Genomic DNA, 25,237 nt, shown 5'->3' with positions numbered 1-25,237 from the left:
AGGTGCTGTGCATCTTAGGGATTTGAAAGGTGTGTTATGTATAAATTAGCTGTCACTTTTTTTCATTCCTGTAATGGAATGATGAGTTGTAATTTGCATAATCCTTTAAGAAGTCAAATTATACTGTCATGTAGCAGACTTAACATGCTAGCTAAGATTTCAGAGCTTTGCAGCTAATTACTATGTACCTTCCAGGACAGTTAAATTGAAGTTGAGTCTTCTGTCTTTGCTGCCATTTGCTTTGTCCATTACTTAACAGAATCTGCACAGTTGGTAACAAGGTGTTGCTACTCTCTCTGAAGTGAACACTGCTCTGGGGAGGAGAGGCATCTTACTATATCATAGTTTGCCTTGTATTGCTTTTACTAAGAAGAAAGTTTTAGTTTTTTGTTTTGTTTTTTAAAAACAACAGTCTCAATTGGAATCTCCTCAAAAAGGAGAAAATGTATGCTTTTCACAAAAGTTATGGAATATTAACTGAAGCAACATTAACCTTTACTTACTTAAGTTTTCTTATAAAAATGTAAAATAAGGTAAACGGTATTCCATTGAAGCATTAGTCTTTCTAGCTGTACTTTGCAGATATAGTTTGGTGTGTTTTGTCCAGAAACTCCTAACTTCTTTTGTGGTAGAGTTTCATTATTGAAAAAATAATACCCCTTTTCCTTAAAAATTTGTTTTGAATACAAATTGGTTCATTCACTCCTCCAGTTGCTCACAGAGCATTTTCTCTCATGGTTTCCATTTTATAAACGATCAGGAAATCCTGGAGCCAGTGAAGGTGGCTCTCCGAAATGGGCTGGTATCCCTGTATCTTTGTCATGTTTTGCTGCTTAGATAGCGTCATTCCCTTCATCTGAATCAGTGTAATTATATGCAAAATTGTTTCTGATTATTACTTCAAAAGTTCTTGTTATCTGTGAGTCATATGTATTGTGGCTATTGGTGGTCAGGTTTCTGCAATTTTTAGTGATTTTGTGGCTTTGTTGTGATTAATGGATACTTTGAAGAAGCCTTTTGTTGTATAAGAAGGGGGTCCTTTAAGGACCATCTTAAATCAGCAGTTGATTATTGACCATTCAAGTAATTGGAGCCCAGCGCCAACTGTTGTTCGTTTGTAATTAAGCCAGTTTCACGTGTCTGAAATTACACTCTGCTTAGGGGCTGAGGTTTGTCTATTTAAGGTCAGGAGCCTGGATGAGGTCACCAGGAATCCAGTCGATGGCAAGGCTTTCCTTGTAACCGTAGGTATCATCTCCAGGGCTGGCTTTTTAAAGAATTGGTGTTATTTGTAGTCAAGGTAGGCACAGTAGGCGGCACAGCTGTGACTGCCAGGCAAAGTCACTAGGGGGATATTCATAACAAGGAAATATTGGCAAATAAATGATGAAGAAGGGGAGGAAATCCCCAAGATGTTAAATCGGAGCACTGTCACTGCGATGATTAATGGTGTTGTGTATTTTAGTGAGGATGCTTATCTGGATTGTCTTGAAACTATAGTGTATATTTAATAGCATCTACAAAAAAACGTGGTGCATGAGCACATGGAGGAGAAAAGGCAATGGGTTCAGGTTTTATTTTCCTGAGTATTTTCTCCAACTAAGTCTTTGGCTTCTGGTTATTAGAAGGCTGGTTTTAATGGATATTATATACATAAAATATGTTTATTACGAATCAGCATTTACATAGCATGTCCCTACAGGATTGAAAATGTTTTGTGAAAAAGTTAGGTATCTTTTCACTCTTGAGGGGTGAATATTATTAATAGAGAAATGGGAATCACTGAATTTGCCTAGTCATCCTAGGCCAGTGTTCGGCAAACCGCGGCTCGCGAGCCACATGCGGCTCTTTGGCCCCTTGAGTGTGGCTCTTCCACAAAATACCATGTGCAGGCGCGCACGTACAGTGCAATTGAAACTTCGTGGCCCATGCACAGAAGTCGGTTTTCGGAAAGGAGATAGACGAAACAAGTATACAAGACGAGTGTGGAAGGGAGAGTTGGAAGGGGTCGACATCAGCGAACGTACCTCAATCAGATTGAGGACGTTTTTAGCAAAGGCCAGCTTAAGAGTACCCTAATTAAGTTAATAACAGTGTACCTACCTATATAGTTTAAGTTTAAAAAATTTGGCTCTCAAAAGAAATTTCAATCGTTGTACTGTTGATATTTGGCTCTGTTGACTAATGAGTTTGCCGACCACTGTCCTAGGCCAACAGGCAGGCATGGTCATAGGGCTCTATGTAGTGTAAAGGGATGAACTTTCATCAGTATGGTTTTTACAGAAATTTTCTGTCAATTTCTGGGGAAGAGGAAGCTGTCTTGGAAGGCCTTTTAGCTCCCAGTGTCAAGCCGTGAATATCCTGATTCTGAGTAATGAATTCGCTTTTGCCTTGAGGGATCTTTTATCAATGATGGGAGGTTCATATTTGGGCAAGTATTTAACCTTCTTGGACCTCAATAAGTACTACTAGACAGGAAGAGATACAAACGAGCTTAGAGGCTATTGGAGCACTGTTTTTTAATTGGGGGGGGGGGCTAACCAAATAGTGAGATATGAATCCAATTTAGTGGATCAAGTTCAGAATTTTTAAAATGAAATGGAAGAGAATAGAAAATTCTCTTATCAGTGCATTGCGATTAGTAAGGGTGTGTTTTACCTTGTGAGGCTTCTGTTTTGCTTTTATGCATCTGTGTATGTACATAAAACTCATATATGTGTGTTCACAGGGTGGGTCATGAGGTAAAATGTGTTTTTTTACTGTTCTACATCCAAATAAACATTGAAAGCCACTGTAAAGAGGGTTGAGTAGATAAGCATAATAATATAGTATAGCAGTTACAGTGGGGCCTTGACTTACGAGTGTCCCGACTAACGAGTTTTTTGAGATACCAGCTGTCTCTCGGCTGATTTTTTGCATTGAGTTGACAGAGTAATTTGAGTTAACGAGCTCCTTAATGAGCTCGGTCTCGGAACAAATTAAACTTGTAAGTCAAGGCCCCACTGTATGTCCTATGTGTTCAGGGCACAGTGGCTTATAAAGAAATGGTCAGCTCTGTGAAAAGCGTTCAGCAATGAAAAGGCTACACTCTCTGGTCTCATATCCAGATGTGCTGGAGCCAATCTGGATGGGCACATTTTTCATCCCTGATCCCTGACTGATGTTAGTAAATTGAAATTGGGGCAGTATTACACTGTGAAAATTGGAAAATGCTGCAAATCAGGTGCCTTCCCACCTCCAACTGTTTATCTGCTCATTCTTTTCAGCTATAATTCTGTGGCTTAACAATTATGGTGATATTATTTATATTGTGTTTAGATGTTTGGGGAATTATTGAAATAATTAAATCATTTTAATATTGAAAATTTAAAGTACACAGGAATAAAAAACCTCAGATTAATTATTTCAAAATGTCTACAATTTGAGTATAAAATAATGGTGGTTACCCTCATTTCTCAAATATGTGCTTATCACCCAGACAGTTTAAAATTTCAAATTATAACTGTTGATACTAAGTTTCTTGGCAAAGGGTAAGGAATACAGTGTTTCCAAAAACACTAACCACATTGTAAATGTTTTACAAATTTCATGGTTTTATGCTAAGCGATCATCTTGCTAAGTACTGAAATTTTTAGGTACCTCTCCCCATTTTCAACTGTCTTTATAGTTTGCAGTAATATCTCTGGAATTTAGTGAACTCATATGTAATATAATGGATTTGATTAGGAGATGCTAAAGTTCTTTCCAATTGTCAGTCTAATTTTTTTTCTATTTTCTATATGGAAAGACTGAAAAAAGAGAAATGACCCCTCTCCATAGTAACTATGATAACTCTAAACTTGGCTTTTAGTGATAGGCAGAAAATATTTCAGTCAGAGGAAAAGAAACTTTTGTGGACATGAAATAGAATTATAGCAATAAATCCATTGAAAACTACCTGTATCAATATACGGTAGTGAGGAAAGTTTACCAGCTAGGAAGGAGTCAGCTGAGATCGGGCCTTTAAAACCTCAAAATTTGTCACCATTCAGCCATCTGGTTGGACACTGCTGTAGAGGTATTGGAAGAGGAGTGAGCATCCTTAAAGCTGTGTTCAAGAACAACCATTTCACCAATATTTAGAAAAGATTGACTCTTGGGGGTACTGGAACTTAAATCACTAACATTGAGCATATGCTACCATTGCAATGGGCACTATGGTACCCACGGTTTCTAGTCTCAAAAGTTCAGCCAAGATTGGAGGGAGTATTGTAATTGACTAGAGAGTCAGTCATTACCTTAAAGCAGAAGAGGCCCCAAGCAAAATTGTGAGAGGTATCTTTGCTTCCTATATTCTCCATCCCAGCCCCTTTTCCTCTTCCGTGAAATTCCTTCCATCTGGATGCCTGGTTAGTGTTTCATGCCCAGGGCCTTGTCTCCCTGGGCATTTTTGTCTATAGCCCTCACACTACAGATCAGGTGTTACCTGATGATGTTAACATTAAGGGCCATTTGCATATTAATATGCAACTCCAAGTGAAAGAATTCAAGAGAAAAAGGGGAGTCTTCTTTAATAGAATCATTTCTGACACCACAAGGGAGGTGGAGGAATTACCTTGGTGCTGGGGTGTGTGTGTGTGATTGTAGTGTGTGATGTCTCCCCCCTTGCCTGAAAAGAACAAACCTAGAATGTGGCTGTTCTCCTACTCGGTACCATGTTAAGGCTGGCATTGGCCAAGAAGTATGGGCTTGGAAATGGGAAGATTCAGGCTTAGAAGAGAGAAGGAATTAAGCTGTTCTGGGGATTTGAAGAGAAGAATGAGTGAAGGAAATAATTCACCGGTTTTTAATCACCTGTGTTGTGCCAGCGTGCTAACCACATGCACATGTTATCCCAATTAAGGAGAGCAAGACAAGTGCCTTGTCAGGCAGGCTGTTTGGAGGCTGGGGGATGGGCTAGATGGTCACCTGTGCTGAAGGGGAGGGAAAGGTCAAGGAGGCTCCAACAGCAGCAAATTCTTTGGCTGGTTGTTTAATCTGATTGATTGATTGCTATTATACAGTCTTCTCCCCCCTCCATTAGAATAATTTATGCCATTGTGTTTGGACCAGTAAATAAAGAATTGAAAAAAGAGAAATGTACAATGAACTCTTCATAAAGAGCTCTGGTAGAATCTGCATGTTAAACAGACATTGAACTTTTGTAGCAAGAATTGCTTCAAGCTTTTCAACATCCAGATGAGTTCTCACTTCCATATCATGCCTTTCAGACCTCTGCATGGTTTCTGGTGGTTTCTCCTAGTTAATTTTAACCTCACACCAATGATTTTGCCTGTCAATGACTTGAAGTGACATGCTTGGTAATGTGGGTGGCATGAAAGTGTACTATTTAGGGCCATTATCAGACTAGCTTAGAAAGTCATTCATTCATTCATTTATCAAGCATTTTGATTGTCACCCATGGGTCAGGTGCTATTATACATAAACTGATACATTGAGAGGTGATTAAAGAAAACCTCTGGCCTCCAGAAGCTTGGAATAAGTAATTGGGATTCTGTGAGCAGTACCACCAGTGAAATGAGTGCAACCTATGGAAGTGACACCACAAAAGGGTTATTTTAATAATCAGGGTGGGCCCTGACGTCCTCATGGTGGAGGAGATACTTGATTTTGAGGGGAGGGGGTGCTTGAGGTGGTGACTTGGGCTTAAAATAAGTATTTCTGGTGTAGCAGATCAGAAAAGGTACATGTCAGGAGTGGAGGTCTGGAGAAGGTTTACAGGAGTGGAGGTTGGAGAGAAAGAGGAAGCAAAGGCATGGGTGTGGTCTGTCCTCCTTTGAGACCCCCTGCAGGGGTTTCCGGAGGGAACGAGTGTGGCACAGAATCCCTCTGCAGGTAGATTTGACCTGACACAGGAAACCTGCCCATGGCCTCAGTTGCTCCTTTATTTAGAAACTCATTCACTGTGCTTTACATGGAGGAATGTGCAATCATGCTGTTTTGTAGTGTGAAGTTATTTTTGATTTACTAGTATAGATATCTTGGAGGGCTCTCCCAATTGGAAGTCCAGTTCAGAACCTGTCTGCCATCCTCGCTTTTCCTGGCTGGAGGTGCTCCATGCTGCTTTCTCCTCACTGACCACTTGTAATTCAAGATAAATGCATGCCAGAGGGTGAAAACGGACAGGCACAGGAGGCATGATTTAATGTGGAAGAATATTAAATTGGCTTCATCAGAGTGTATATTTTCATTATGAGAGAAGTAACTGCCTAGATTTTTAAAAATAATTGGTTAGTGCCCTACCTGTAGTGTGTATGAGAATTCAAGAAACTTGAGAGCAGAAAGTAAAGGTCAAGGGTAGAGGAACAGGGTGACAATGGACCTTTTGTAGGCACGCTGTTGAAAGAGTGTTCACAATCGCTAACGGGTGGCTTCAGAGAGGCAGAGAGACTAATGTGCTTATGCCAGATTTGAAAAATAATACAGCAAACTTATCGTGTTCATAAACTATGGTTTTAATAAATTCTCCCCTTAACAACAGTTTGGTCTGAGTGTGAGTAGGTATATGTGTCTTTAATGAATTTTGAACTTAGCTTATGTATGAGAGTGGGAGAATTATGCTTAAGTCTCTGACTATGAGCAACCTATTGTGAGAGATTTTCAAGTCCACACAATAGTTTAAAATCATTGCTAGAGATGGTTAAACCTCCTGGAAACAGACCTGAGTTTGATCCCAGTCCCACAGTTCTCTATTAGACGTGGGGCAATGGCTAAGCTACTTAACTATTTCAGCTTCTGTTTTCTCACCTCTGAATAGTCATTTTGAGGATCAATGTGATGATGAAGATTATAATGACTAGCATTACTAATATTTTACCAAATACTGCTGGCAAGTAGTGGGCTAATGGCTTCACATACTTTAAAAAATCCTTATAATAAACTTATGCACTAGTATGATTATTACCACCATTTACAGGTCGCAGAGGCTCACAGAGTGGCTCACTCAAGGTTGAAAAGGTAGGATGTGGTGGAAAGCAGCAGGAAGCTACATGGGTCGCTTCTGGATAGAAATCATGTTCTGCTGCGATTTCCTTTCTTACATGACACATTTTTCCCTGATGTAGTTTGTATCTCTTTTCTGAATTTTTACCACTTTCTTGTTGGGGAATTTTAATTCTTTTGTTTGAATTTAAATTTCCTCCAGCAAGTACTAGTGATATACCATCAGTGGCATTAGTGACAAAATTTCAGCATAAAAATCCTTCCTTACCACCTCCACAATTTCTGGTTAGGTAACCCATCATTTAAGCGTGGACATAATTTTGAAAGTCATAGGATGAATCTAACGGTAAGAAGGGTAGTGGGCTAAAGAAAATAGGTGCTTTTTTTTTAGGTCAGAATATGTATATGTATGAGAAGTAACTGCTAAGTGATTAGATGGAATTTTCTGGCTGCTTTACAAACTCATTCTTTCACATGCCACGTCTACTGTGTCATTCTCTAGGTTGCTTAAAAAGAGAACTCTATTTACTGTGTTCAGCTTTGAGATGTTTTGATCTGGTTCTCAAAGCAGAGCGAGGTCTGGGTCCTGTGAGGATTTTGGTTCAATGACCAGCCTGTAAGGAAAGCATTCTTGAGTGATTTTCCATTGGCAAACTCAAAACCTTTGTGATTCACATATCAGTGTGAGGATTCTTTGGAATTGAGTGCTTGAGATTTATGTGATTAAATAGACTATCGTTGCATCTTATTTAAAACCCAATTTCCCTTCCCCTCCCTCTGCTTAGTTATCAAGGATCCCTGCAATAAATACTAAATGCAATAGTATTTATATATTTGATTCTATATACAGCCTCACTCTTTGCTCTTTCTCACTGGGTATCAATGAGGAGAGGCCTATTTCTCACTAGCAGTTTTCATTGCTTGCATTTCAGGCAACATAAGCTTCCATAACAGCATCGTTTTCTTGACTGCTACCTGTCAAGGGTGCTCAGAGTGAATCACAGCCAATTGCATGCTTTAGTCTTAAAACTAGGAGGTGCATAGTCTTTTTGAGGATTCTTCTTTCTATTTCTCTCCAACTCCACTAACAAAACTATTGTAGGAGTGAGGTGGAGTTAGCATGGCTCTGTCAGGCACAAAGCCACCCACCCGTCCTGTGTGTTTTAGATGCCAGTTGGATCTCCTGGTGGAGACCCATTTACAGTATTTACAGGGAAGTCGCTTGCTCACTTCCAGGGAAGCGGCATCCTTATCCAAGGCGTGCCTAACTGCTTGATAGCCTGTGCAGGGGTGGGGAACGTCTGGCCCATGGGCCGGGTAAGGCCCGGGAAATCACTTGGTCTGGCCCTGCCAATGCATTAGGGGGGAGTTAATTAAATGTTTGACCAAATAGAGCAGGCTAATTTTTAAGTTGATAATTTTGTATGGCCCGTGAATGATGTTATAAATATCCAAGTGGCAGAAAAAGGGTTCCCCATCCCTGCAGTGTAAGAGGATAAGCAGCAGCTCTGATCCTCAGCTTCTGGAGAAATTCATCAGGTGTTCTAGGTCTTGAAATAATGCCAGTGAAAGCAGTGGTAGGCATGTCACTACGTTATTTAAAGGAGAGATTCTGAGGTCTTGTAAAATTGACGACTAATTAATTCATTTGATAGGAAGATAGTTTATGCTCTTTTCTGAATGCTGCTTGCCCAGAACTAGTAACAATTTATATGGGGATGGTAGGAGTAAAAAAATGCTGATTTTTTTTTAAAGAAAAAATGTATCATGGTATTTGTGAAATTCCTCAGGGAAGGGAAGAGTAGAAAACTATACTTATGAGCCAGCAGATTTTAAATAAAATATATTTTTACCGGGATCTAGTGGCAAGTTTGGTTCACTTGCACAACAGATACCTTTATTGGGTCTGTTCAGGAGAGGTTTGCGGGACACAAATGCTTGCTGTGGTGCGGAGTGTTCTCAAAATGTGAGGCTCTGAGACACAGACAGAAGGGAATGAACGCAGCTACGTTTATTCTGCCATCAAAAGGAAATGCTCATTGATGCCAAAGCCTTTCATTGTGAGGCTCAATTGGTCCTTCTGGGGACAACGGAAGTTTTAACTCTTGACAGTGAGTTTCATTTCGGTTTCACCATTCCTGCATCTGTGGTGGCTGGTTTTCCTTATGCAGAAATACAGATGAGGCTGGAATAGATTTTAGTAATTGATGAGGCTAAGTCAGAAGGGAAGGCAGCAGCATGTTGCAACTATGGTGTTCTGTGGTTTCCAGGCATTACTGAGGCTATAAACTCATTTTGCACTCAAGAAAAGGAAGGCTCAGAGAGGTTGCTCACTTTACCCAGTTTATAAAGTTTAACTTGTTGACTATTTATCGCAGACAAATCCAGGTTAGTCTGGCCCAGCAGTTCTTCCCCTTTCAACCTGATGACAGAAAAACATCCATCCTCTGCTCAAGGATAGTAGACTGAAATCGAACAATCCAATTTAAAAACGGGCAAAGGACCCAGACAGACACTTCTCCAAAGAGGACATGCAGATGGCCAAGAGACATATGAAAACATGTTCAAAGTCATTAATCATCAGAGAGCTGCAAAATAAAACAACAGTGGGGTACCAGCTCACTCCTGTCAGAATGGCTACCATCAACATATCAACAAACAACAAGTGCTAGTGAGGATGTGGAGAAAAGAGAACCCTAGTGAACTGCTGGCGGGAATGCAGACTGGAGCAGCCACTGTGGAAAAAGAGTATGGAGTTTCCTTAAAAAATTAAAAATGGAACTCCCATTTGACCCAGTGATCCTTCTTCTAAGAATACTAGTATACCCTAAGAATCCCAAAACACCAATCAGATAAAATATATGCACCCTTATGTCCATAGCAGCACTACTTATAGTAGCTAAGATCTGGAAACAGCCCAGTGCCCATCAGCAGATGAGTGGATAAGAAAGCTGTGGTATATTTACACAGTGGAACACTATGCAGACATAAAAAGAAGGATATCTTATCTTTTGAGACAGCACGGATGACCTGGAGGTTATTCTGCTAAGTGAAATAAGCCTGTCAGAGAAAGATAGGTATCATATGATCTCACCCATATCTGGAATCTAATGAACAAAATAAACTGAGGAACAAAATAGATCCAGAGACTTAGAAGCATGGAACAGACTAACAAATCTCAGAGGGAAGGTGGGGGGTGGGGTGGGACGAGATTGACCAAAGGATTTATATGCATGTATGCATAACCCATGGACACAGACAATAGTGTGGTGAAGGCCTGGGGGTGGGTAGAGGGGGGGTCAATAAGGGTATAAAAGGGGACATCTGTAATACTTTCAACAGTAAAGATAAATTTAAAAGAAAAGAAAAAAATAAGACCATAAGGAACTTAAAGCCTTACCTAGAGGGAAGTTTGTTGTATTCAAACAGTACTCATTCAGTGTCCATTCTGTGCAAATTAATGTATTCTCCAGTATGGAGGCAATTAGGTCTCCCCTTTGGAAATTTCACCTGATATTACACTAAAGTTATCTCACAAAAATGGATGAATCTCAAGTTTTTATCTCAAGATCTACCTCTTTTCAAACTCAAGTTTTATATTCCTAGAGTACTTAACACTTGTACTTGTGATCGATTTTACTCAACCTTAACATGCAATGACCAAGAAATTTGTAGGCACTTCCATGGGCATTGCCAATTAATCCTCAAAGCAACCCACTCAACTGGTTTTTCTCTTCATTTTACATAGAAAAAACCACCAACCAACCAACCAAAGAGACTAAGTGATTTGATGCATTTTACACAGCTGTGGTATGACCCTGTCTGCATAGTGAGACCTTGATCTCCTGGCCTCTGACTCTCTCCAGGACAGAGCAGCCCCTCTCCCCCCAACAGAACTCCATAGCCTTCAGCCATAACCCAAACAGAACTTCATATCTTCCTTAGGATGATGCTCTCCTGCCCTGTACTTCTTTTGCTTTATCTTAATTTTTCTAGTCATTCAGGCATACTCTTGGAATCTTCTTCCATTCTGCTTCTCTCTTATCTCAAATATCCTGTTTGTAGAATGATTTCTTTTAAATATACGTACTTCTCTTCTGTTTCCATCTCTCTAATCTAAACTATTTTATGTCTAGATTGTTGTAGTCTTAGTCTTATCTCCTATCTCATTCAGTTTGATTACATTAAATAAACACTTGAGTCCTACCATATACAAAGGACTATGCAAGAGAATGCAAAGCTTTTTATTTCTGGGCTACCTTATAAATAGTTACCAGATTAAAATACTGTCTCTAATGTATTTCCTTGCTCAAAATCATTGACTCTTATTCCCACTACATGGTTTCTATAATATTGACTTAGTGTTTAAAAGCCACCTGCCTTGCTCTAATTGGTCTTTCAGTCTCCCCTTCTCCTTCAAATTTTTCAGCATGAGCTCTCTGCTCTTGTCCATGAAACATGTTCAGTAACTCTTGATAGGCAAAATACATGTACTGAATCTGTGCCTGTGTTCCATCCACAGTGGTTTCAACACTTCCATCAGGTATCGTCTATAACCAGGAACTATACTTTAGTGAACAAAGATGAAAAAGTCTGCCTTTAAAGTTAGATGACATTAGAGACAGGCAGTAAACAACAAACATTAAAACCCAAGTAAATTATATAGTCTGTTAGAGAGTGGTTAGAGGGAAGTTTAAGAAGGAATTGGTAGTGCTGGGTAAAGATATGTCAGCTATGGATTAAAAAAGGTGAGGTCCCGTTTTAAAGGATGGAATTTGAGCCAAGACTACAGAAGTGAGGGAGTGAGGCTTCCGGAGAGCCAGGGGAAAATATTCCAGGCAGAGCAAAGGGTTGCCACAAAGGCTCTGAAGCTGAAGAGTTAAGATGTGTGTGAGGACCACAGGGAGGCCCATCTGACTGAGCAAGGAGGGCAGTAGCGGGAGACAGGTCAGAGAGGTAATAGGGAGCCAGCACACAAGCCTTCTACCTGAAATGGGGCCATGGGAGAATTTTGACTGAAGTAACTTACTTTTTAGAGTTAGTCTGGCTGCTAGCTGAGGATGTATATATGCTTCAGGGGGATGCAGGTGGAAGAAGGGAGACTAGCTTGGTGAATGCTCCCATCGTCAAGGTGGCTCATACCATAGTGTAAAAGTGGAAGTAGTGAGAAGAATTTGGATTCTGATATTGTCTGAAGGAAGAGCCAATAGGATTTCCTGATGGAGTGGATTGAGGGGGATATAAAAAAGAGAGAGGGAAGTCAATAGTGAATCCAAGATTAAATCCTAATGCATCATTTACTCTGTATCACATGTGTGGTGGCACTTAGTGATACATACGCAAATAAACACCTTTTAGGAACTAATAAACTGAGAGGTGAGACATGATATAAACTTACAAAGTTTAAAGGATAAAAGTTTGTGTGTGCATGTGTGTGTAATATATTCTCAATAGGATTGCAAATGACTTAAAGATATTTGTTTATGCCACAAACCTTCTTAAGGTAGTATTAAAGGCAAATGATTGTCTTATTTAGTAGTGCTGAATGCAATTAGAGGCAAATTTAATGTAGTGGATAAGTGCACAGACTCTGATGGAAACTGATGCATTCAAACCCTAGTTTCATTATTTATTTGCTGGATAATTTTGAACAAGTTATATAAGCTATCTGTTCCCCATTCTTCCCATTTGTGAAATGATAATATTCATATAGGGTTTACTGTGGTTGAGTAAATGAACTGATACATATAAAATACTAGAAAAATGCTTGGTCCATAGTAAGTGCTCAAATAGTGTTTACCATTCTTAAGTAAGTTTCAGGAAAAATCAGTTAAAAGAGTGGCTTTCCCCCCTTAAAACCCATGTTTAAAGCCTGCCAGGTTGCATGGATAATGTGAATAATAAAATCTATAGTGAGCATTGCTTTCAGGCTGGTGGTTAAAAAATAACACCAGAGAATTGTATTATGATCAGTCTGATTACCTGTCTGTCTTTAGGGGTGGACATGGAGGCTGGTCAGCATCCCTCTGGGTACATTTGATTGACAGACTGGCAAACAGCGTTTAAATACCTAACATAGAAAAAAAATCAATGTTTTCTTATTATTTTTTAGCTTAAAATGTTGAATGTGTATTAAAATGAGAAAAATAATTTTCAGGATAGATATGACTTTCTTAGAACATAAAAGCACAGAGATCACATCAAGAAGAGAATGTTATTTTTTTGCCGAAATACAGGAAATTACTATTTTTCCCTCCATGTTTATATTTTGATACATAATATTTCCCTCCCCCTCCCCACACCCTCTCTCTCCCGTTATGGGATGGTTTTTCCTTTCATCCCTCTTATTATCAGCAACTAATTTGGCCTCCAAATCCAGGAAGGAGCAGTGTGTGGCAGCTATGGAGCTCATGCAGATGTCTTTAGTGTCAGAGGTGGTTTGAAGAGTAGCCTAATTCTGCTTTCTTTGTGTCGGGTACATCAGCAAGGCCCTCAGATTCTGTTTGAGCTCGGTGTTCCTGATCCCATTCTATACATCCTAAGTGGCGATGCAGACAGTGGCTGTCAATGAATAACAGGTAAATATTGAACAGGGAAGCCCTTTTGATTAACTTTGTGGATCATTATTTGAAAGTAGCTTACAGTCAGACCAGCTACATTACTCATGATCATAGCACATGGCATGGGGGTCAGAGTATCAAGCTTCTGGTCAGAAAGCTGTGCTTGCATTCTTTGTTCCGCATCTGGTCCTGCATTCATGCAGTGTGGGATTAGTTACAAGTAACCAATGAGCAGATGTGGTGACTAGCACAAGAGGAATGCAAGTTCTTTTAGAGGCTAAAGCACAAGGAATGCTCAAGAGGGACTTGTGCTATGTAGATACACATAAATTAAAGCATATCCTATATAATAAAACCCTAATATGCAAATCAACTAAACAGCAGAAGGACCAGAGGAATGACTGGTCGCTATGATGCTCACTGACCATCAGGGGGCAGACGCTCAACGCAGGAGCTGCTCCCTGGTGGTCATCCAGAAGCCAGCGCTAAGGAACAGCTAGCTGAGTGGTAAGGAGCAGCAAGCAGGCGGGCAGTAAGGAATGAGGGGTCCTGGACTGTGAGAGGGCGCAGGCCAGGCTGAAGGATCTCTTCACCCCCCCACCACCACCCCAGTGAACGAATTTCATGCACTGGGCCTCTAGTTTATAATAACTTTTTGGATTAGTATACCAGTAACAGTATGGGTGCTCTTTTTATCCAGATTCAGAAATCTTTTTCTAATATGAAAATGTAGACAGGGAAGACTGAAATGAATATTTGGTCTTACTAATGTGTGCTGAAAAGAAGTAATTTTAGCTTCTATTCACTTCCCTGGATTTAGTCTCTACCACCTAATGGGGACAAGTTGCCCCCATGATACATTTACTCAGAAGGTTATTCTATCATCAATGTGCTGTTTATTAAGTGATTCAGATCCAACCATTTTACCTCATGGTAAATTAGTGTTTTATTGTCATTTGGAACAACACCATTGTCATTACTAATATTTTTGAGCTTCCATCAAATAGTATGAATGAACCTTGGTAAAGAGACAGATGGGACTGAATAGAAAAGATAGCTTTTGGCCAGCGGTTCTCAACCTGTGGGTCGCGACCCCTTTGGCGGTCGAACGACCCTTTCACAGGGGTCGCCTAAGACCATCCTGAATATCAGATATTTACATTACGATTCATAACAGTAGCAACATTACAGTTATGAAGTAGAAATGAAAATAATTTTATGGTTGGGTCACAACATGAGGAACTGTATTTAAAGGGCCAGAAGGTTGAGAACCACTGCTTTTGGCTCTCAAGAAACATTTCTAGGTCAACTCTTACATGGTCATAAACAGATACAGATAAACCATGATTAGGTTGTTCAGGCATCTTTAGGAGAGACCCAATTCAGTGTTCAAATAGGCAATTCCAAAATGTTTCCATATAATGTTTCACAGTACAAAATTGAGTCTTTTAATCATTTTGAGATACAGAAATATTCAGAAAACCAAGTGCATAATTAAGATTATTAAAACAACCAATAACAGCAATGTAAATCTACCTTCTTATCCTCAGCTAGAGCAACAGTTAAAATGTAGACATTTTATGACATTTTTAAATGGGTAATTACAACATTTTAAATTTACTTAATTAGATGGATTAATGCCATTGTTACTTGCTGTTTAACATTTATGAAGCTCGAAAGTGACAGAATCTATATAAAGAATATTGCATGGAGTCTTAATTTTATGTGTCATGTAGTGTTAAGCCCACATAACCGAGTCAAAATAATGGCTGAAAAATAAGAAAAAATTATTCTGAAAATTATGTCAATAAGAAGTACAATATACAGTGGTTATGCTAACTAGAACTGGAAACTTAGGCTAATATATTTCTGAAGAGGAGATTCTATGTTGGTATATTTTTAAAGATGTGTTTTAATTTGGTTTTAATAAACAGTGGAAATTATTAATATTCTTGCTCTTTAATTGTAATATTCTAGAATAATTGATGGGAACACCATCCCCACCACCCCAAAAGGGAAAGGATTTAAAATTTCATTTAGAAAGTCACTTCAATTATACAAGCTTTATTTATAAATTAATGTATTAGAAATCACTGTATTAACTTCAAAGCTTAGGTAAACCTGTATTATGCAGGAGTCACAATAAATTGAAAATAGAATTTATCAAATATGAAATGTCTTTATAATAGAAATACATTGAATCTTATGTCATTTAAAGCATGGACTACTGTGCTTGTCTCTTTCCCCAGGTGACCCAGGATCTAATTTGGAACATGTGTTAGGTGCTCCCATTCTAACCCACACCATACAACTAGAACATAATTTGACACAAATCTTTGTTTAGAACTAAAGTAGCAGGAATTGCTGTGGGTCACGATGGAACTGGCAAGGCTGTGTGGAAACACGTGCACATGGCATGGTACCCGGCAGAGCCAGAACTTTCTTGATTTTCTTAAAATGATAGTTTGTGAATTCAACATCTAATGTGACTCTTCATGGGACAGGAACCTTGGCACATGATATGTTTTGTATAGACTTATTTTTACCCATATAATTGGTATTGTAGTTATAATAAAACATTTAAGAATATATACATAAAATAAAAATATATGTATTGCAGTGTTTAAAATTTCCTAATAATTTCTCCAAACTAAAAGGAGTTTTATGTCATATTTATACAACAGAAAATAGAATGCATTAGACAAGGATTGTTTAAATGTTGGTGAAGTCATTGCTGGTTTTTACAATTCCAACTTAGTTACTAGACAACTTGGTGATGTTTTATTTGGGGAAATCCAATATATTGGGGGAGGATGTGGTAGTTTTACAAGTTATTTGGCTCCATTCAGAAAGACGTATTCATCTGTCAAGGAAATATGTATCATTTGTGAGAAACCATAGACATTCCTCAATCTCAAGGAAGTTTCAGGCCAGCAAGGGAAGTAGGATATATTACAATTAATTGATATAATAAATATTTACTGAATACCTATTAAGTCTCAGACATTGTTCTAGGTCCTAGGTATTTAGTGACAAACAGGGCATCCAGAGTCCCTAGAGCAGTGGTCGGCAAACTGCGGCTCGCGAGCCACATGCGGCTCTTTGGGCTCCTTGAGTATGGCTCTTCCACAGAATACCACATGTAAGCGCGCATGTACAGTGCGATTGAAACTTCGTGGCCCCATGCACAAGAAGTCGGTATTTTGTGGAAGAGCCACACTCCAAGGGGCCAAAGAGCCGCATGTGGCTCGCGAGCCGCAGTTTGCCGACCACTGCCCTAGAGCATGGAGTTTATACTTGATTGAGGCGGGCAGAATATTTGTAGATACATATATGATCAAAAAAGTAGTGCTCTATAGTATGAAGGAAATTAAGTCAGGGCAAGGGGCTGGAGCATGACAAGTGCCTTAGTTATAAGACAGGGCATGCTAAGGGCCTGAAGAATGGCACAAATCCCTTAGTTCTTTGATCCAGAAGAATAGGATCATGCGTGGCTGTGGGGAGTTGGCAAACTCTTCCTGGGAAAAGTGGGACCTAAGCTGGATGGGAATGAACAAGCCCTGCTTGTACATGACAGAGGATGGAAGCAAGAGTTTGTATTTAAGGTTGGTTAGAATAAGAAGAGGTAAGATTGATGGGACCTTGAAGAAGAACACAGGGATTTGGATTTGGCATTTTATATGGTTTCAAAGTTTGGGCTGAGGAATAGTGGAGTATGTGGGATTTTTCTAGCCTCTGTTTGCATAGAGTGGATGAGATATGAGAGTGTTATAATACTCAAGAAGTGAGAAGACTATATAAATTTTCTATGTGCACAAGCACTGACTATTTCAAGATTTCTCGAAGGGCTATTATGTGAACATGGGGTTGAGTAGAGGGGTCATGTGATCCCCGGACTCAAGAAAGTGACTTACAGACTGGAAAGTTTGAGAATCACTATTTTAGTGATTCTCAGTCCAGTATGCTAGTTGTGGTTTACATGAATGCCTGCATTCTTCAACAGGATTCAATCATGAAATATTTTTTAAAATGATATGTATTGGTAGAGCTCAAGAATGCATGAGATACAAAAATGTGGGGCATAACTAGATAGCCAAAAATTGTCATAGATGGGTTAATTATAAAAATGTCCCCCATGTCATTAATATATTACTATATAAGAAACAAATACATGTTAACATTATAGGGCAGAGATGGGTAACATAAACTAGTGGTCAACAAATAGTGACCTTCAGCTCTGTTTGTTAGTAAATGCTGCCTATGAATCAAGGTGCCAATCAAGTATAACATGTGCATGTTGCATGTGATGGTGCAGGAATGACAGGGGCATCATTTCTTAAAGGTAGATCACTTCCTGAGAACAACAATGTAGATGTGTTTGCTAATAACAGTACCAACTTGTGGAGTGAGTAGTCATTTTTGGTAGCCACCATTTTGAGGAGAACTTCGCCATAACTTTTTTTTTCATTTGTTTATTATGAACTCTAAGATTCATACCCTTATTAAGTTAATTCCTACCTTCATCTAGACAAATAATAGAGAAGGGAAAATATCCCATTTTAATCATAAATTTCTTAGAATTTGTAATTGAAGTGTTGTATTTTATTTTCTGCCTCAATGTATAGGCCTCTCTACAGAGACATTCCATTATGTAAGATGGTTTGCACCTTTTAATTTATAGGACACATTAATTATTGGAACACAGGATCCCAGGGCTAACCCAGTTTTTGTAGGGATTCTGTCTTAACTCTTTTAAGGTTTTGTGTAGTTATCGCTACAAATGATATTTGAGTTCTAAAAAAATATTGAACTGCCAGAATTTCATAAAGTCCTACATTTTCATCAAGTTAGATGAATTTAAAGAACATTAGAAAGAGTATCCTGAAAGGGAAACTGACTCTATTATTAGCAGTATCTTAAGTATCTTAGCTTGTATCATTTTAAAACATTTTAATTCCTTGTTTTGAAATAATATTTTCCTCTTAATTTCATAGATATTATTATAGGTATATCATTGAAGCTCTTCATGACCTTCATTAATTTCTAAGGTATGTCCTATACTTGCTACCTTTTTTCTCATGAAACTGACATTACCATAGTGCATAATGCTAAATTCTTAGTTGAGTTTGCCACAGTCTCTTTGGTCCACCTGCCAGTCATTGCAGGAACACATTTTATAGAAGCTTCTCAGTCAACAGTAACAGAAAGCTGCATCATTTATGCTAAATATTGGCCACTGAGCTGGCATAAAGTGGAGAACCTACAACTATATAAGTTAATTTCACTTTTCTAAAATATTTGTTTAGGGAGGCAATGCTATAATGAATGTTAATAAATAACTTTACAATTTAGTAAATGTTTAATAAACTGTATTTACAGATTCCATAAAAATATGTATTTTATTTAGCTTCTAACATTTTAAGATTTAGTTTTGTATTTTGTTGAATAGTGAAATCAGATTGAGTTACATTAAAAAATTAAACTCAAAATTTTTAAAAATATTTTTTATTTCAGAGAGGAAGGGAGAGGGAAAGAGAGAGAGAAACATCAATGATGAGAGAGAATCATTGATTGGCTGCCTCCCCAGGCATGTGCCCTTGACTGGAATTGAACCCAAGATCCTTCAGTCCTCAGTCCGAAGCTCGATCCATTGAGCCAACCAGCTAGGGCTTAAATTCAATTTTTAAATTATTCACAATTTTATGCCTGTTTATATCCTAATATCTATTGGTCTTTAAAATTCCCTGCCAATGAAATGAGCAGACAGTTTTGTAAACAATATGCATTTTTACCTTTTCTATACTTCCCATTATTCTTGAAATATCATTAAGAGGGAAAATCCATTCTGTTGTTCTATCATTATTTCTTCCAATCCTCCCCAAAACCTAAAAACAAGGGTCTTGGTCTTTTGTTATCAGATAATTTATAACCAACAGAGGTTGAGTAGCAAAAATAATACCTCATGTGCTGAGAAAAAGGTACAGGAGTATCGCAGGAGTGCGCAGAGAATTGCACAGGCGACTGTTTGGAAAGTGCAGAGCTTTGTGATGAAAAGCCACCTGGAGCCCTTGAGCTGGGGAATTTTGTTTGCCCATAGACACCATGGCACCAATTACATACAGAAGCGTATAGACTTCTTGTTAGTTGATAAATGGAGATGGGAATCATTTACTAGGTTATTTTATGGTATTTGTTAACAATATTTACCTTCTTAAATTGATTCAGCATAATCCTTACCGCAGCTTTCTTTCATTTCTGGAAGACATATAGATAATGTGGTAGTTTTATAAAGCCTTACATGGCACTGAAAAACTGATTTCTGCCTTAGCTCAACAGAGCAGCAAGATTATATTAACATAGACTTTGGAACATTTGAGTTCCCATAGGGTACAGTGTGTGGCTGATATGACACGACTTGCCTTCAACAGTTGTTTTAACAAGATATCCTTCATATGCAATATACTGAGCTGACAGGCATAACTGAATAATGTTAGCAAGAAACACTGTTGGCAAAATTCTTGCCTTTCATCTTTATCTGATTAATCCAAAGCAATATGTTACTTACAAAAAATATTTTCAACTGAATATGCATGCCAAATACTTATTTTTAAATTGTCTGTAACTTTACAAGAACACTTTTTACGTGTGTGATATTTTTTTTTTCTGCAAGAGTTTTTCTACATTCATTTCAAAGCACACACAGGAAGATGTCCAGGACTTTGGGTGTCTGGTATAAAGAGGCTTGATGCTGCTTATTCATCAAGCCTATTCATGTAGTAACTATTTATTGAGTACCTACCAGGTGGATACGATAGTGGATAGAATAGGCAAAGGTATGGGTGCCTGTGGTACTTACATTCATGTGGGGTTAGCAGACAATAAGCAAATGGATCCATTAAGGGTATGTAGAAAGGGGATTCAGACGGTGGAGGTGGCTCCAGCAGGAAAGTGGGCTAAGGCGACCCAGAGATGGGGTGGGATTTATAGCTTTAAATGAGGTGGCCATTTATGGCCTCACTAAGAAGTTGACAATTGAACAAAGTTCCAAAGGAGATGCTAGCGACAGTTCTGCATCTCCCTTGGATTCATCATCAGGAAGTGCGTTAGCCCCGGGCAGCGGATTGCACTGCTCATTGTCTCCAAGGAGGTTCTTTTCTGTGCCCTGTATTTGAATATTCTCTCTGCTGCCTTACATTCTATTTTATATCATTTTACTTTTTTGGGGAAAAATAAATATGTAGTCTACAGAACATTGAGCTTATTGGTTGAATTTTATTTAAGAAAACATAAATCAGGCTTCCATAAATATTCCAAATTGGACCTTAACAAGAAAGTTTTGTCAGTGTTTAAAAGTGTAAAAGAAAACTTTTCCACTCTAAAAATTGTATTTTTACTAATTTACTAATTAACACTTTTCTTCTACTGAGCACTTGTAAGACTTGATTTAATTACAGTTTATACTACCTTAAATAGTGTGTTAGAGTGAGTCAGTGTTGCTTTGCTTAAGTCATTGCAGATTTTTCCCCTTTTGGCTTCAGTTTATATGAAATATCTCTTTTATTTTTACTGCCAGAATCCTCATCGGAAATACATGTAGTACTGTTACTTGGATGATGGAACTGTGACTAATCAGAGAAATATTAGATGTACATTTGCTTCATAATCCCAAGGAAAGAGTTAATTGAGCAATTTTTCCTTAGTAATATGCAGGTAGTTTTTATTTGGCTCCAGGCTTAGAAATAAAATGAATTCTCCTGTCTGTTCTGAGTTTGAAGACTGCATTTGAATTGGCTCCCAAAATATTGTGATGATCCGTTCTCTGGAGAGGTGCCTGCATTGCTCTCTGTGCAATCGTTAATCAGTCGATTTAGAATCACTGGGAAAAGCACATACTCATGTCCGCCCAGAACTTAGAACCATGTGAACTATAGATTTCTAGAAATCATAAAAAGTCAGATACAGACTAAGAAAGACATAGCAAAACTGTAATAATTTTTATCAGAGAATTTTTCTCTATGAATGAAATAGCCTGAGAGTAACACAATTGATATAATATTAAGTCTACTTGTATTTAAGGCAGGCTAGAAAGAAATTCTTGGAGAGCAAAATGTTATTTCCCAGCATTGCTGTGTTACTGGTAGAAGTCACATAAAAATAGGGAGAAAGAGTTTTTTGACATGAATGGGTGGTGTCACATTTCTCATGTTTCTTAAACCAGTACAATTTTGGGATATTACTTTAGAATAAGGATTTCTATTACAGAGTTAATTAGAATTCATGTCGGAAAATAATTGGGAATTACTTAAATCAATATTCCTAACAAATTGTATGAGACCTCTAGAATTATATTGCCAAATGTAGTGGCCTAGCTGCTACTTCGCTGGCAATATCTGCCTTGTCTGTGAGTCTTAAACCCAGTTTGCCTGTGCCAGTAATTGTGCAGGCACATCCAGACACAAAGTACTAGGAGACCGTCCAGAGTGCCTTCTTCTGCATCTGTTGTGGGGTTATTGGCAGTACCGTTCTTCACTGGAGGGAGAAATAGTTATTTATACAGAAAATGCTTTCATTTGATTGTCATGTTTTTGTCCCTCCAGAGTAGAATGAACGCCATGTACACACACCTCATATATACATATATTTTCAAGGTTCACTACCTTGAATCCTGAATTGTGCTTTTTCTCGAGTTGATTCTTCCTATATGCATAGTACCATTGAGCAATAAAGATTTAATTAAAAAAATGTTTCTCATCCACCAGAATGTTACATATTGTGTTGCAGGGGAGGCAAGGTTTATATATGATTAGCATTTTGAACTTGGCACATAGTTGAATCTAATATTTTAGATGAATAAAGAAAGACCCCAATACATTGTAACTACACATAGTTGGGAAATAAGTAATAGCAGATGAGGGAGTCAGTATGTAATAGAGTGCTACAATGAGCCTTGCTACTAATCAGAACAGTGAAGTTCAGAGAAGAGTAAAATCAGTGAAAATTGGAGAAAGCCTCTATAGAAGACCTCAGAGGCTTTAGGATTTGGGGAAAACATTTGAGATGAGACAGCCTCATGAACAAAAACTTTGAGGTAAAATTGGGCGTAGTGCGGGGACATTCCAACATGGAGAAGAGGAAGCATGGGAGGCTGTTGTGTGGGAAATGAGTGATTTCCCAGGAAGAGCTTGTAGGAGCTGAAAGAAGAGCCTGCATGTAGGGAGCCCGTCAAGAGGCTATTGCAATCTTTGAAAGCTTGCCTATTCTGTTTACACTTTACTCTGGTTCTTGGTCAAGCCTTGCTTAAATAGAAGACATGTTACCATCTTTTCTTTTCACCTGCTTTTGCAGAGAGGAAAGGAGAGGGAGAGAGAGATAGAAACATCAGTGATGAAAGAAAATCATTGATCAGCTGCCTCCTGCACGCCCCCTACTGGGGATCGAGCCCGCAACCCAGACATGTGCCCTTGATTGGAATCGAACCCGGGACCCTTCAATCTGCAGGCCATTGCTCTATCCACTGAGCCAAACTGGCTAGGGCTGCTTTTGTTTTCTGAATACTGTTTTCCAAGTGTTTTTCACAGGCTGTTATTGGAAAAATGGATGGTGATTTGGTAAACACTGGGCGAAACAAAATGAAGGGGCCTCTTTACCAGGAATGCTTGTCACTGATGACCTGAGGCACACTGTGAAATTACTGGAAGGGAACTGTGTCTTGTAGCATTTCCCTAAATACATTTGTCCGCAGAACTCTTTTGTCTTAAAGCCTTACTAATAGGAGTAGTGTTCCTTGAACATACTCAAGTGGTAGATGAGAAATCACTGCTATCACTTTAGAGTTTTAAAAAAACAAAACAAAAAAAACCCCACAAAGCAGTCCACACAGTCCTATGGAACTGAAACATCTCAGTTTAAGAGGAAAAGAGGCCAACTTTTTCTCAGCTTATTCTCAAGTACTACAGTGTATGTGAGCCGATTGGCAGCCTAACAGGAGGAGCTGTTCCAACTCTAATTTTAACTTGCTACCTTGCATTGTTGTATGTTCCTACTTACTACAAAGAGGTTGTTTTGTGTAAACAGAGACTCCTCCTACTAGGCCAAGGGAGAAGAAATCATCATCCGGCCTTTCCCCCCAACTTGTAGTCCATCTGCACAGCTATTACATGATGAAGATGGTTTTCTCAAACCTGCTCAGATCCCGACTTAACCCTGTTGCATCTGTGGTTTAACCTGGACCCAGGATGGCTGCTGTCCAGGATTGAAAACTCCGGATGTGACTTGCCTCTCTTGCTCACCCCTCTGTATTCACTTTAACTGGATAGCGCTTATCTAGTTTCATGGCCAAGGGGAACCACATCTTTGCAGCCCTTGGTGTCCATGAATCAGTTTGTATTGAACCACTTTGTATGACAATCCTTGGGGCACACTTGTGCATTTTGGGTTATTTTGGTGCTAGCAAAATGGAACGCTCTGGAGGGCAAACTTACATTGTTACCTTAGGCTGATTTATAGGACTTTTTCCTGGAAGGCCGCCCTTGCAATGGTTTCTCTTTAAAGATTTATTAAAAGATCAATTGTCCCCAATGAGTGGTCATGCCAGTGAGAAGTAAGCACTGTTATAGCATCCGCGGAAAGGAGATTTGTGTTATAAATACAGTTGGTACTCAGTGAGCAGTAGTGACTGACTGCTTTATGGATGGCTCGAGATTCGAGGAGAGTCCAATGAGAATTGGACTGATTGAAAATTTAAAAATGCTTGTATCTCTCTCTCATCGTGTTCCTTGAAATAATCACATTGATAAAAAAACAAAACTTGTTTTGTATGCCATAGAGACATGGAAGGCCTTAGTTATAAGAAGGGAAAGCCTAGCCAGAGGGAAGGCACATAGGCTGGAGTTGGTTAACAAAAGATAAGATCTAATGTGACTTTGGCAGGTCATGTAGACTTTAGTTTTGAAAATCAAGTTTTTCTGAGCACCTTGAAGATTTGATTTCCAAGCATTTTCTAGACCCTATCCAGCGTGCTCTTTAAAAAAATAAATGTTTTCATTGATTATTATTTTTTTTTGAGAGAGAGACTGGAAGGATAAAAACATCTATTAGAGAGAAACATCAATCGGCTGCCTCCTGCACACCCCTCCACACCGCCCCCCATCTCCAACCTCTGCTACTGGGGATCAAGACTGCAACCTGGGCATGTGCCCTGACCCGGAATCAAACTGGTGACCTCTTGGTGCATGGGACAATGCTCAACCACTGAGCTACACTGCCTGGGCCCAATGTGCTCTTTTTGAACTCTTGTTTCATCAGAGTATATTTCACCACTTGTGCTTCACTATGTTGATTTATATTTCTCTCTTGTAGATTTTATGCCATGAAATGTAAAAGACTGGACTGAGTGGTATTTATCAGAATTCCAGCACTTAGCACTAGACCTCAAACAACCAGCTGCTTAAGAAATGACTCCTTGGGACAGGCAGTGTAAAGCAGTGGTTAGAAACACCAACTTTGGGACTGGCTCACATTCAAAATCTCAGCTTTGCTCTTTGTTGCCTTTCTGATTCTGGGCTTGTTGCTGAACCTTTCTCAGACTGTTTTCTCATTGGTATAATCCAAGTCATAGGGCCTGCCTGACAGCATTGTGAGGTTTAAACACTATGCCAGTGTTTCTCAGTGGTTAGAGTGTGGCCTGCACACTGAAG

The 25,237-nt window shown here is 38.8% G+C and overlaps 1 protein-coding gene across 1 annotated transcript in view; it reads left to right on the top strand.

Moving 5' to 3' along the window:
* NPAS3 (neuronal PAS domain protein 3) overlaps positions 1-25,237 on the top strand; it is an 869,596-nt gene that overhangs the window by 117,163 nt on the left and 727,196 nt on the right.

This window comes from Myotis lucifugus, unplaced genomic scaffold, assembly GCF_000147115.1.
Source record: "Myotis lucifugus unplaced genomic scaffold, Myoluc2.0 scaffold_22, whole genome shotgun sequence".
In the NCBI taxonomy this organism is placed as follows: domain Eukaryota; kingdom Metazoa; phylum Chordata; class Mammalia; order Chiroptera; family Vespertilionidae; genus Myotis; species Myotis lucifugus.
This window is presented reverse-complemented; position numbering and strand designations above follow the sequence as displayed.